Source organism: Colius striatus, chromosome 9 (assembly GCF_028858725.1).
Source record: "Colius striatus isolate bColStr4 chromosome 9, bColStr4.1.hap1, whole genome shotgun sequence".
NCBI lineage: Eukaryota > Metazoa > Chordata > Aves > Coliiformes > Coliidae > Colius > Colius striatus.
Genome location: NC_084767.1, coordinates 4,262,611 through 4,277,389, shown reverse-complemented (window position 1 = coordinate 4,277,389; position 14,779 = coordinate 4,262,611).

The following is a 14,779-nucleotide window of genomic DNA, read 5'->3' as shown; positions in this document are numbered from 1 at the left end:
AAACCAGCGCCCAGGGCAGCAGCAAAAACTTGGCCAAGCCTCAACTGGGAAGAGGTTTGTACCGAGAACACTCCCGGCCAGCACTCTGAGGCTAGAGGAAGAGTTTGTCTTGTGTCACTTGGGAACGGGCTGCTTGTATCTGCTGGTGGACAGAATGGACCCCACCAGCTCTGTTACAGCTTCACAGTTTGCTTCTGGAAATAAACGTGGATGCACAAAACTGATGTCAAGACAGCCAGCAACAGCCAAAGAAGGATGACATCCAGTCAGACAGTCCAAGGTCCTCCCCAGGCAAAGTCAAACATTTCCATGCTGTTACAGCGTTTCGTAAGATGTCAAAAGCTCCGGGACAGATTTCAGTCCGGGGTAGATCTGAGGGTAGTCTGGAGTAACCACAGACCCTGCAGGAGGAGGGAAGGGAGATGACATCACACCGTCATCCCTTCACCTTCCACCATTGCCTTCTGCAAACAATCTTCCCTAGGACAGGAGTGGGCAGGAAAGAAGGAGACGTCCTTGGTCAGGCCCCAGCAGACTCTTCAGACATCTCTGGCGTGTGCATCAACACACACCTAAAGGTCATCTGATAAGAGCATGGAAAATGGAAAAAAAAAAACCTCACATGGCTGCAGGCCACATGAAATGAAGTCACTTAGCAGTTCCCCACCCCTGCTCCCAGGGCTTTGTGCCCCAGAGAGCAGCCAAGCCAGCGCCTGCCAGCCACAGGGACGTCCCACCTGGTGCCACCAAGCCCAGCAGATAGCAGATAGACACACAGTGATGGAAAAGAACCTGCTCTTAGTTACAGACAGGATTATTGCTCGTAGAGGAGTACCCCATACCTCCCAACCACAGCAGCAGGCTTTATTGGGCTGAGCATGATGCCGTGATACTTCAATGGCACTTTTCACCCTAGAGATATTTCAAGGCTGAACATGCCTCTTTCTGGCCCAGTGTTTATACACTGTGAAGCAAATGCTTTTTATGTTCAATGGACACAGACAAGCGTACACACACTGCCCTGAGGACTCATATGCACTCTGTGCAACCTGTCCACACTGAGAGCCACTCCTTGGACCCACTCATCCCATTCCCTCATCCACAGCAAACGTCTCTTTGTCAGCTCACAAGTGCCTGGAGCCTGCTCGGGTAAACACTGTTGTGGCCTCACAACCCCCAGGAACCACAGATGAGTGTCCCAGATTCTTAAATTCAGCCTGGGAAAAAAAAAAGGGGACAAGATTTCTAGGTAGGAAAGAAGATACTTGTAGAGGACACGATGAGCAAGGCAGCTTTATTTAAACTCCTGGGGGTTAGTTAGTTATTCTTTTTGCCATAGCTATTTTAGAGGTTGTCACATGAGAAGCAAACTAAAAAAAAACCCCTCCCTCAGCTAATGTGACAGCAAAGCTGGACAAGATGAGTGTCTCTGAAGGTGGGACTGTGTTTTCTGTGGGTGTGCTGGCTTTACGCCCACCTCTCTGTGATGAACAGTGTTTTGACGGTGACAGCGGCACCGTGCAACAGTGGAAGGCAGGAGATGAAAAACCACCAGTCAAATCCCATTTGTCAGGGTTCTCACATACCTTTCCACCAGACTGAAAAGCAGGGTATGACAGGTTCCCATCACACCTTTAAGAAACATTGTTTACTAGTGCTGATACACCTCTCAGTAGTGTTGCACGTTTCAGAGCAACCCCAAGAAGTGTCAGCAACAGTTTGACCTGGGGCTGGAAGTCCAGATGTGGAAGGTGTCTGACAGGAACTTCTGTTCTGGCTTAGCATGAGTCAGTCTGTCAGTCCTGTAAGTCATAGGATTGAATGGCCTCTCCTTTCCAAATGGAAAGGAACGGTGGAAAACGTGCCGAGGGGTGTTTTGAAGAGAGTGGAAACTGATAAAAGCACTGGCAATCAGTGCCTGGGACCTGGCAAAGGTACTAAAGAGACCCAAGCCCTGTTTCTCTTCTTCATTGACTTTCTGGATGATTTTTAACAGGTTTCTTCATGACTCAGTCACCTCTTTCTTCTGTGTAAAGATGATGGAGACTCACCTCCTTGATAAAGCACATCAGGTTACAAAGCTGATATGACTGCTGTCTGAATAAGAGCTTGAGATCACTGAAAGCCATCATAGCTCTGTGGTGGTCACTGTGCTGATGCAATGCCTGACAGTTCTCATTGACAAACCAGGTACATCCACTGATCTCCCAGCAATGCCCTTCTGGGTTGACACCATTGGGCTGGGGAGCTGCCTCTCAGAGACTATCCATATGGGCAGAGCAGAGGTTTCCTCCCCAGGCTGTAGAACTTTTGTTGAAGAAAGGCACCTGGTTTGTTGGGTTTTTTCTTCATTAACAGGCTCCAGCTGGCCTGTTAATGTCCCATCATGGCTCTGGAGGTGCAAATCACTGAGCAATAACCTGGTTTTCTCCTCCCTAGTTCTCTCTGCAGTCTGGATTTGTTTCTAGTTTTCCACTGTGAAAGCCTCAAGTTGCCTAAGTATATGTTTGCCAGTGTCCTGGGAACACACAGCTCTAAGACCATACAGAACAGAGCTCTACAGTGACAGCATAGCTGGGACAAACCTCTCCCAGAGCTGAGAGCACATGCAGGGAAGGGCCTTGCTTTGCCCAGCAAATGCCAGTAAAGTCCAGGAAAAAAGATTAAGCAGAGAATAAAATTATCACTGTGGGCTGTGCTTACCCTGCTGAGAGAGCTTATTTAGTGTGGGAAGGGGAAGTGCTGGAGGTAGCATGACCAAGGTATGTGGGAGGAGGCAGAGAAGGAAAGCTGATCTGTCCTACCTCTTTGTGCTGCTTCAAAATATGAGACCCAGCAGTCAAAGGTGGAGGCTATAAATGGTCGTTCAACTGAGGAGCAATAAAAGGACACGCTGTGTCCCGAGGCACTTAGCAAGCCTGAGAATATATGGCCAGAAGGGTCAAGAGGGCTCAATTGTGCAAGGGGATTTTTTTAAAGGACTGTCTGGTTTTCTCTAACTACTAATAGCACTTGAAGTTATGATAGCATTAACCTCAGCTCCTGCTGCAGGGCATAGGCTGGTCCATCAGCACTCCCTCTGCCTCCCTCCCTGCCCATCACTGCTAGAGCTGGCCGTGTTGGTCGTGTTGTTTCCATCCACGCCAGCATCAGGACGCTGCCCTGAGCAGTGGACGTGACCCAGTGTGAGGATTGCATTTCCTGGCATGCTCATCTCCCAGCTTTCTCTGCTACCCAAAATGCTGCCCAGGTTCCTCCAGAAGCACACTGTAGAGAAGATGACCACCTCCCCTGTCTTAAGTCTGCACGGAGCCAGAACCTGAGCTTCTGACCCGAGTTTCCACATACTGCAAGGAGAATTGCTATCTCTGGGCTGGCAGAGACCAGCATAAGGTGTAAGGCAATGTCCTACCCATGAAGGCTTCAGGGTTGAGGGTGAGGGGTAGAAGTGGAGGTAGTCTCTTTGCATAAGGACTTGCCTTTCTCTCTTAGATGTGTGTCTGGAGCGTCTCCCTTCTGCATCCCATCAGCTCAGGATGGTCAGACACAGAAGACTGGTTGGACCCATTTATGGAGACAGGCAGCAGATGTGACACAGATGGGGTTCACATTTCCCTGGAGCTCCCCGCAACTTTACCCTCCTCTCCTGAAGAGGATCCCAGGACTCAGGAACCCTCCGGATCTGAGATCCAAGCAGGACCTTTTCCTAGGGCAGTAACTAACCCCCTTACTACTCCCCTTGAACCTCTGATGGCTCGAGAAGGACAGTAAATGCTTTGCACATCCAGTAGCCCTGTGAGCAGAGGCTCCAAGCTGTGAATGGGAGGTCAGTTCTGATCAAGCAGTGAAGAAGGCAGAGAGGAACAGGCAGCGCTGAGGCTCCTGCCTGCTACCTGCCCTGCCCAGACCTGCCTGGGCAAGTTCAAGGGACAGCAAGGCCACAGAGGTTCCCTGAGTGCCAGGACCAGAGCAGCACTGCCTAAAATGCTCTGTTGAAAGGAGTGGGAGTTCTCAGAGCATCCATAATAATCCCTCCAGAAGCCCACATCCATTTCCTGGAAGCTTTGCCTTTTTCTGCTCTGCGAAGCCCAGGCAAGCCTGAAAAACCAGTTTGGTTTAGTTCCACGTTGATTTCTTTGTTGTTCCTCTCTCCCTGCGTGGGTGCCAGCACTGCTGTGCCGTTGCTATGTTTTGTGGTGGTTAAGCACGGCGTGGTTCGCGTTTCAGGCACTGACGTGAACCCTGCGAATCTGGAACGAGTTAAACCGGCCCCACGGCTCTGCAGGGAGAGCGTGGCAGCCATCCCTGCCCCACAGCCCCCTCCTCACACCCCCAGCAGCCCCACAGAGAGTGCCAGGGGAGGAGGAGCACCAAAGCAGCTCTACATTGCAAAGAGCTTCAAACTTTTCAGGGAAGGCTGCGGGCCATGATGGGTCTGAAAGAGCTGGAGCTCGGCTCGAAACCTTCCTGAGGATGGTGACATTTCAGGCTCTCCAAGCTCAGGCTGGGGTGAGGCAGCACGCAGATGGAGAGTGTTCTCGGGGTCTGGCAACCCATGAGGGCATCCCACAAAGCGGTCAGGGCTGCATTTGGTATGCCACACGTCACACACACAACATGAGCCCCCATACTGATCAGGACCAACGCAAAGCAAGCTGCTGTGCCAGCCCCATCACCCCACTCCCACCTCAGGGCTAGGGGGCACACAGGGCAGGAGGAGAAGGCTGAGGTGTGTTTCAGCTCAGTGCTCCCCCCACTCGCTCCCTCGGTGTCAGGAGAAGCTCAGGGCTGCTGCTGGGATTGCAAAACGCTCTGCTGCACTGTGTTTGAGGCTGGTTTTTGCCAACGTTACTAGGGTACAGGAGTGACTAATTCTCTCCGAACTTTCAGTTTCAGCCTCAAGAGCTGCATTTCAGAGGGACCTGGTGTCTGTTGTGTGGGCAAAAAAACCCTGAGACAGCTCAGTGCTGTGGCTATCTAGGGCAGAAATATCCACACAGAGGTGGGCCTCAGCACCACCAGTGCTGTGCTGAGCTGGCAGGACCCAGCCTGGCCCCAGAAGGAAGAAGGGACAGGGACGAACACACGTTCCCCTCTCTGTAACCCTCCTCCAGCTGCTGAAGTACTGCTGACCAACAAATTGTTTGTGTTTTTGTAAGGCAAATTAAAGAAATGCAGCAAAAAGGAGAATGCTGGCAAGCAGAGAAGCGAGCCAGATGCAGCGAGCAACAGACCCCTTAAGTAACTTCTATTCTAAAAGCAATGTCTGGACACTAGTTAGACCTTAATCAGCAAGTAAGGAGGAGAAAGAAGGGTGAAGGGCATGAGAACATGGATGCTTTCACTCGTGGGGAACCTGAGTTCAAGCACCAGTCTGTGCATCCCTCCTGCCTGCTTTCCAGGAGTCCTCAGCAAAGTGCTCCAGCCCAGCAGGCGCAGCGATGCTCTGCACACCCTGGAAAAGTACAGCCGCTGCGAGAAGCCTCTGGATGAAGGCTTGGGGGTGGAGAAGGGGGGGGTTTGCTTCCACCCTGGCGTGTGAAAAGAAATATGAGGCTGGAAAGGTGCCATGGAAATGGGTTTCAATAATAGCCACTGGAGACAGGGCTGTGCAGCGGGAGGGGGGCCATGGCGGCCGCGCAGCTATGGCAGGAATGTCCCCTCAGGAACTCGCTGTTCCTTCCTGCGGCACCAACGTCACTGTGCGGTGCAGGAGCCAGGCAGGAAGGTTCACACAGCCCTTCTGCTCCCAGCCTTCCCCAGCACACATCCTGCCTGCTTAGCCCTGCACAATCAGCCCCTCTCTTGGAGGGCCAGGGAAGAAGAGGGAAGCGCGTGGACCTCTGTGGCTGGCTGCTCCCTAATGGATGAGCTGAAGGGGGGCCAGGGGGATACACAGTTTTCCTGGTGATACAGGAAAAAGCCAGGGGTCTCTCAAAGCCCTCTATCGTGAGAACCTCAAGAGTCACGTTCCTGCACAGCCAAGAGCTCCAAGGCTGGGCATGGCTGTTGGTGAGCAGCTGCTCTGCCTTCACGTGAGAGGAGAAAAGCAGCATGTCTGGCTGGTTCCTCTCCCAGCCTCTGCATCCTCAGAAAGGGTCTAGGTGGCCACCGGTCCAGCATGGCCACCTCCACTACGTGCTTAGCAGGAGGAAGCTGTTCCCTACCCTCACCACCACACTGCACACACCATGCACATACATCACCCATGTGCCAGGACAACCCAGCGAGGAAGGAGCATGCCAGCAGCACGCTGCCGTGCAGGCAGTGATGGACACGGCACCAGAGGAGCCTGTTGCTCAGCTGGAGAGCTGCTCCTGCAGCACCCACCACCCCTCGCTCCCCACACAGCCTCTGCAGCCCCAGTTGCATGGGCTGCTCCCATGCAACTGTTGGCACATTGGCTGGGCCAGTGCTTTTTATAGCCAGTGAGCTCCAGCACCTCATCTGAACTTTGCAGCACAAGGGAACAGCAGTTCACACAGCTCAGGAAAAGGATATCACATCAGCCACCAAGCAACAGGGCAAACAGCACAGTGCATCTGCCAACACAGCCTGATGCCTTTGGCCATGGCAAGTGGCTGCTCAGCTGTCCACCACGCTCCCACATGCAGCCTCCTTCTTGCAAAGCCATTCCTCATTCCTTTAACTGCCTTTCAGAGACCCATTATTGGCTTGAAGGGGAGGAGGAAGGTGGGAAAATGGAGATCCCTAGCCAGATCCAGGAATGGCGATTTGGTGGAAAGCCAGGTTGTAATGGGAGCAGCCTGGAGCAACCAGTCCTGCTTCTGACATGGTGATATCTTATATCCACTTATGTCATGGTGGGAAGGGCTGAACGAGGGAGAAGCAGCCCCCTAGAAAATGCTCAACATACTCCACCAGAAAAAGCCTGATGGATGTGTGCTTTCACCAGTGAGCTACTTCTGTCTATCACCAGCTGGTGAACAGCCTAATTAAACCCGATCATATCAAGGCATAACGTCACAGTGTTCATTCTAGAATGAACCGAGGTAGAAAAACAAGGGGTGGCTTGGTGAAAGTAAAGCAGAAACATTTTCAGGTTCATTTCTGACACCATCATCTGCTATTTCCACTGGAACACTACCCAAAAACTCCCCTACAAAAGTTACATCTCCATCAGTTGGAATCATTCATCAGACCAGTGTGCTTCTGAAGAACAGGCCATTTTTCTTTGTTCAACCAGAAGTCTGGCTTACATTATGCAGATCTTCAACTGCATAATCAGAATAGTCTGTTCTGGCCTTGGAAATCAGTTTGTGTCTTTACATCTGCTGCCCTTGGTAACTAGAAAAAATTGATGAGAAAAGTCACCTCAAGCCTAGCGTGCTGGATCTGATCTGTACTCACAAACAGACCTAGTTCTCGTTCTGAATGTTGTTACTCAGTCCTTTCTTCTGTGTTTTGCTAGTATGTAGATGTATCTTGTGTCCTATCCTTGGAAGGGAGATAGTATTAAATCAGCCCTGATTGAAAGCCAGAAAGCGGAAAAATTTCCTTTCAGCCTCAAAACCCCTAAAATATCCCTCCAGAAGTACATCTCAAAGGAAAAGCTGTCAGCCTTGTGCTGGGCTTTGGAAATGTTTCCACTTTGGCTTCCTGATTGAGGCAAAGCACAGGTGAATGGAGGTAACACAGCAGCAGGTTTCAGAGACCAGAACTTTGATTAGCACTGTGATGAGTGTCACAGCCACAGCATTTTTGTGCTACTTGCAGTTGAGGAGCAGATCCATAGAAAGTAGCTGAAAAATTAAGACAGGCAAATTCTTCTTAAGCTTTAAAAGAACCCCAAAACTCTTCCATCCTTTTCTATCTTCTCACAAGCCTTTGTGTTATCATCAGATGAAACTTTACACGTCCCATCTCAGATATAGGTTTGAAGGTTGCGCTGGCAAAACCCACAGCCACAGGGAGTCAATCCATGGTCCTGCACATCACTTTCTACCTATAAACTAGGTTCCTGTGGTAAGCAGCCTGGCAAAACATGAGTGATGGCCATGTCTATCTGCTCCAGCACCAGGAGGCAGGAGCAGAGCTTCCTTTTTGCTACTCTGTGAGTATGACATCCCCACTGTAATGAAGTCTCCAGCACTGCTCAGGGCCTCTTGGCACGCAGTAAACAAACAGCTCCTTTTGGTTAGTTCTTTTTGGGGATTTCTTTAAGCCCTGATCAACAAATGGCATCCTGCTGCCCTTGAGAGCTAGTTGATCTGCAGTGAGAGGTGGGTCCAAAACTGATGGAAGCAACCAGCAAAGTTTACAGCTCTGCATTTAGCATCGCTGTTCATCCCTTTCAGCCCTGTTAAATGTTTTGGAATCTCAAACTCACCCAGCAGCCTGTTTCAAACAAATGCAAAGCCCTCAGTGTCCTCAACAAACCCCAGCTGTAAACCAAACCCAGGCCTCTTTGATTCCTGATCCATGAGTAAACCATTGGCAACGAGCACTTGACAGCAGCAGAGAGCTCTCCCTCTGGGTGAGACCTTCACAGCCACCAGCTCTCTCTCCACATTTTTGTGTGTCTCTTCCAGTCGTGTCCAGCTGTTTCTTTCTCTCACTGCCTCCAAACTCATGTGTTTCATATGAAAAAAATCTCTGCATCCCCCACCCAGGAAGATCATTTTGCACCAGAAATAGAGCATGCTATACTTGGGATGCAGCCTAGGAGCCTTAAAAATAGCTCAGTGTTTAGCTCGTGGTGCCACATACAGCCCTGCCAGCTGCCTGGACAGGCAGACTGGGTGCCAGGGGGCAGGACCTCCCCACACAAGGCCATAAATGACCATGGTGCTCTCCAGCAAACCAATTGGTGCTTGGCAGAGAGAGCAGGGTGGGCAGCATCGTGCTCTTCCCGGGGTCAGTGGTGCTCGCCTGCCTCTCTCCTGCCCTCCCTCGGCCCCCTCTCTCCGTGCCGCCCCAGCAGCTTGCCTTGCTGGCCACGTTCCTGCTGCTCATGGAAGGCATTAACACCAGATAAAAGTAAGGAGGAACCCAAATGTAGCATCCTGACGTCAGCCATCCCTGGAGTCTGGAAGGGAAGCTGTAAACAGAGGAACAAAAGGCAATTATAAACGACTGCTTTCATTGGTGCCTATGGACAAATGTGAGAACAAAGAGGAACAAGGGCAGGTGCTGAAATTCGGGGGTTGCTCAGTACTGAGATGTCTGCTGGCTCCAGGACAGAGGATACTCTCCTAAGGGAGTGGGAACAGCAAAAGACAAAGATCGAAAGCAGGGTTGGTTTCTTTTTTTCCTTGCAAATGGCCTTGTTCCTTTCTGTTCCTCCCAGTCGGTAGGGAAGGGTGGGAACTATTGTTCAGTACTGTGCATTGTGCTATTCAGCTGGCTCCTCAACACAGCTCCTGTGGCAGCCAGAAATCCTTTGTCTCAGAGCATCCTGGTGATGTGACAGTGGTTCCAGCCAAGCTGCAGCAGTCCTCAGGGCTGCAGCGTTTCACCAGCTTCAACCATCCCACTCCACTTGTGCTCATCTCAGCAGATGCTGCAGTTTGTGTTCGAGTATCTCAAAACATCCTGAGTAGTTGGATTCCTCATCCTCAGCTGCCTATGAGGCCTAAAGATGTTTCCAGAGGTCATCTCCTCCCCCAAGCTGCCAGATGTGAACCACCTAGAACCTGAGAGTTAGAGAAGCGGCCACCACAGGCATGGTTATAGGATCTCACCAGCCTGCAGAAGAGCCAGGCTGGCACCCAGACCATCAGCCAGGAGCTTTGATCTCCCAGCAGCAAAGCCCAGCGACGCAGGGGAAGTGCCCAAACACAGAGCAAGTTCACAGCTGATTCTATCACAGCCGACACGTGTAGCACTGCTGACTTTGTTTTAACAACAAAGACCAAGCAAACATCCTGTAATGTAACATTTAAACCAGCACTTGAGCGACTAGAATAGACAGACCCACCAGACACGGTCACGTAGTTCATGCCACTTGTTTATATCCATGGTGTCCTCATTGCCTGGCTAAAGGGAACAAGACCTGGGCCCTTTAAACCACTGAAAAGCAGCAACGTTTGCACCTTTCTGATGTGTATTTCCTCTGTAAGAAGGACTGTACATGCATACAGGATAGAAAACAGTCACGCAGATGGAACTTCTAAAATCCTCATCATGAAAAAGCCCCTGAAATGAATATTTGCAGTCATCAAGATTTCAGTGCAGGAGGTAAGAAAGGAAAGAAGTCATTAGTTAGTCTGCAAGTATCACAGAGTTATCAGGAAAGACTGTTAGAGTTAATGAACATCTGCAGTTTATGTCCTCCATAAACCAGAAAAACCTGCCATCAAAACCACACAGGGCTATGATCCAGTTGCTAATTAACAAAACCTTAATAAGGTTTGCAAGAACAAGAAGATACTGATGTGGAAACAAGTTTACCACAGCTGATATTTTGACAAGAACTTAGGGAAGGCACTGAGAAGAGACCACCTCTTTCCAGTATATAGAAGACCTGCAAGAGCTGTTTTTTTGACATCACCACAATTAAATCATATCAGAAATCAGAGGTCTAACATTCACAGTGCAGTTCATCACTTTAGTGCAGCTGGGACTCATGTTGGGCTCTGAAACAGACTATAATTCTTTTAATAACACTATGAGAGCCTGCTAATTTGTAGCCAACTGGTTACCCAGTTAGAAGGTGACTACATCATACATTAGAGCCCTCAGGGAGCTGATTTTTAGACGTGGCCTATAGTTTAGGAACCAAAAGGTACTGAAATGAGAGGGAGTGATGTCATACGGAACCCTTTTATGAGAAATGAAGCATTTTCTGTGGTGCTCACGCATAGCCCCAACATGGCCTGTACAACATGGATTTTGGAATGAATTGGCTGATGAAATTACTGTTCCCACAGCCCTGACTCACCCAGTCTGAACACCAAATGAGACCTAGGTAAGATGTAATGGGGTTACTAACATCTACTGTTACTATCTCTGCTTCGTTCCCATTCTTGGACACGTTCATGAAGATCTTATCCTTCGGCTCTCTAAACACCTTCAGATCTCTCCAGAGTCTAAACCACTGCTGACATCCACCTGAAGGGCACTTCCACCCTCTGCCAGCCTCATTGGCTGGAAGGAGAGCTGAAAGCTGCCCACAGACATTGCCAGTGCCTCGCCTCACCCACTCCCCTGCCCGCCAGCGGCGCAAGGAGGGGAAGCCCAGACCGAGTCATTTCTTCGTCTAGCAGGAAACACATGCAAATGCCAGAGCTTGAGAGCACAGCTCAGGAAACCCCCAGCCCAGCAGCCTCCCGGGGACTTCAGCCAGCCCCCAGCCCCGCAGTCGTGCCGAGGGCACACACAGCCTGGCACTGTGGAGGGCTGCGCAGCCACAGGCAGCACCTGGAAAACCCTGGAAGTGGAAACTCCCAGAGGGGAAGGAAAAAAAAACCCCCAAACTCACACCTTGGGAACAGGCCATCTCATACCATGTAAGGACAAAGAACAAACCTGCCTTTTCCACTGGTTTTGGCCACTAGTCTTACAATGACGGAGCCAACTTGCGCTGTGCCAGACTAAGCGTCAGATCCACGCAGGGTCTTGGCACTGCTCTCCAGACAGGCACAGGTTTCTATAATAGCACTTCCAAAGGGGGAAATAGCTCTCAAAAGGAGAAGAGCAATTCAGCTGCTTCCTTCCAGGTGCCTGGGTTCATCTGTTGGAGGTTGCCCTCAGCATTACATCTCCAACTGACCATGCCAAAAAGCCCCCAGAACAATGTCCATTAAAACAGCCAGCCTTGCTTCTCCCAAAGCTCTCAGATCTCTGCCTTCAGGCCTGCTTTCCATCCTTTAATATGTCGGTCCTACTTAACCATTTATGCCCTTGATGGATGCAAATGAGACCCATCTAGCCAGGCACCTTGGCCATGCCACTCGGCTGGGCTGCCAGCCCTCCATCAGCCATGGCCCTGGCTCTCCACCATAGCAAATAGCATGTAGCAGGAAGGCCACACAGAGCACAAACCTCAGGGCTAATCATCTCTTTCAGTATGACTGGGTTTGATCCTTGGTCCTAGCTGTTTTTCCAACCTCCCTATAGCCTTGGATCAGAGCAGATTTGGGGAAGCCAAAGCACTGGATGAAGTCTTGTTGGCCACATTGCGTGTAGGTGCCGATCCTGGATGTTGTTGCTATATAAGGAAAAGTATAACAAACAGGTTTAGATGAGATTTGAGGTGCAATGACTTCTAACCACACTAGACAGTCACTCATCATGACCTTTTCTCCTTCCCCATCGCATTGCAACTCCTCTGCCAGCTGGGGAGTGGGCTCTCTGGGGCTGCACTTAAACACCATCTCCAAATGACTTTCAGTGCCCTTTCTCCTGCCTTGGAGACAGACAGAAGAAAAAACCCAGCTGGTAACTGGGTAAACTAGACTTGGCTGTGTATGATATGGATGTAATGTTCTTTTTTTTCAACGTAATGGCATAACACATTGTCGTGGCCCTGCTAGTCTGATACCAGGGGTGACTAATGCAGGATAGTCCCTAAGCTTGAGTACAGCCTGCACCTTTCAAAGAGCTGATTACAAAAGAAAGGCAAAAGCTTTGAGACAAGGGGATTACCCAAGATGCTGTCTAATCTGAAGCTCTGTCTGCCTGTCATGTGATAACTGGGTATGCTGCATCCCCTGGGTATTGCATCTTGTTGAGGCTGCTACCCTCAGCCCATGTGCTGTCCCCAACATGAGTTGGCCACATACACCCTTCAGCTGTGGGGTCCTGTCTGTGGGAGCCACACGTGCTGCATTGGGTTACAGGCTGACATGACTTGCATTTTCTCCATATGCTTTGTAACCTTTGGGGTGTCAGTGGTTCAGGCTCTGGCATTTTGGGAGGGGGCAAAGGGCTCGTCAGCATCTCCCCACCATTGCTCTGCACAGCACACAATGGCTGTTGTTTGCCTTCGGGGCGGGTGAGCAGCCTCTGGCTTGGGAGGAACAAAGCCCTGAGCCAGTTCCTGCAAACACAAAACATGTCTTTTTATCACTTCATGACAAATTGGTTTGTCAGCAGCAGGAAGTGATGTTACTGCCGTCCTCACCAAGGGGAAACTCCTCGTGGTTTCCATGGGGATGTAAGCAACTGTAGAACTACAGGTTTATATAAGCTGAAAGCCACACACATGCCTGCTCTGTGCCAGGCTTCTAGGGGTCTTGGATCAGATATGAGGAGCAGGGTCTTGTCTGAGCCAAGCTACTATGGGGTTACAGCCAGCTGCTGAGGGAGATGGGGAAACGGGAGTTCAAAGCTGTAAACCAGAGTGAACTGTGTGCCTTGATATTCCAAACAAACAAAACCACAAAGTAGGGAGAATAAATGAGGGCCAAGAGGGAAAATGGGTCCCTAACACATCCACAGTGGGCAAAGGTCAGCTTGGCTGTGTCATCAAAGTGTCCTCGAGCTCTGTCACACACAGGCTCTGGCACTGCTCATCTCAGCCCCCTTCTTGCCCAGCTCATACCTCCTCCTCTGCCCTCCTCCTCACCGTCTGCCCCACTCCTTACCCCTCTGCTCGCAGAGCATCCCCCAGCTGAGCCCATCCACCTCCCAAAAAATGTGCCACCCCGGTGATGTTTGCAGGTCTCACTCTGCTCTCTTACTTTCCGCTGTCGTTTTGACCCCGTACCCTCCACGTCTTCGGACCAGGAGCAGTTTGGCACAGAGCGCGATCCTGTGGGCTCTGAGCACCATCAGGCAGATTACAGATGACAGCAGAAGGACCACAATAAAGACTTGGGGAAGGACATGGCACGTGGGCAGAGCTGGAAGCGTGCAAGGGTGCCTGCTGGTCCCACAGCGCTGCTGCCGCTGCCTGGCTTTTCCCCAACGGGCTTTGTGCTGAAACAGCTTCTCTTTTGCCCCCCTCTGTCAGGTGCCTGCTTAGGTTATAAAAGCCGATCAGCTGCCAGGTAATGAGTTTTATTGTTCCAAGAAACACACAAACAAGCTCCCCAGCTGACAGGGGAGCGGATTTCTGTTTGAACTGCGATTAACAGCAACGATTTCTTTCCCTTTTTTTTTTATCAGTTGCATGGCCAGGGCTGCCAAGGTTGTATTTTTCCACTGAACAAGCCCTGCTCTACTTTGAAGGTGAAAGTTTGTTCCACTCTTTACTGCAGGTGTACAAAGGCTCATACATTCAGCGACAGCCTCGCAGGCTTTACAGAGAGAGCAGCAGTAGGTGCAATCCTAGGAGCAGCACAACCTGCCAAAGGACTTTCCACGGATGAAGGTGTTTTGCAGGGTTTTCAGCACAGGGCAGAATTTTGGGGAGGAATAGTGGCTCTGAGGTTTATGCAGGCTTTAGGAAATAGGTGGGTTTCTAACTTCTTTTCTCAGTGCCCAGGGATCTCTCCTCCTTTTAGCTGCTCCATTTTTTTTCTCCCTTGGTGGCAGGTGGGAGCTTGGCGAGGGCTGGTGCGTAGTGCTGACGGCAGAGCTGCAGCCGAGGGGTAGCTCACGTGGAAGAATGTCAGACGCAGCAGTGCATCATCCCATCCATCCTTCAAGGGCACCTTCTCTCGGGAGAAGAGTCCTGGATTTTTTGCACCACTGATAGTAACTTGCAGGATTTCAGTGGGAGTTTGTGGTGCTTTGCTTGCCCCCAGTTACAAGAGCACAGCTGCTCTACTGCCCGGTTTTGATGGAGCAAAGGCAGCATCTGACTCCTCAAGTACCAGAGATGCAAGGACTGGCAGCTCCGTTCTGGAGTGGATGTAGGAAACTCAATGTC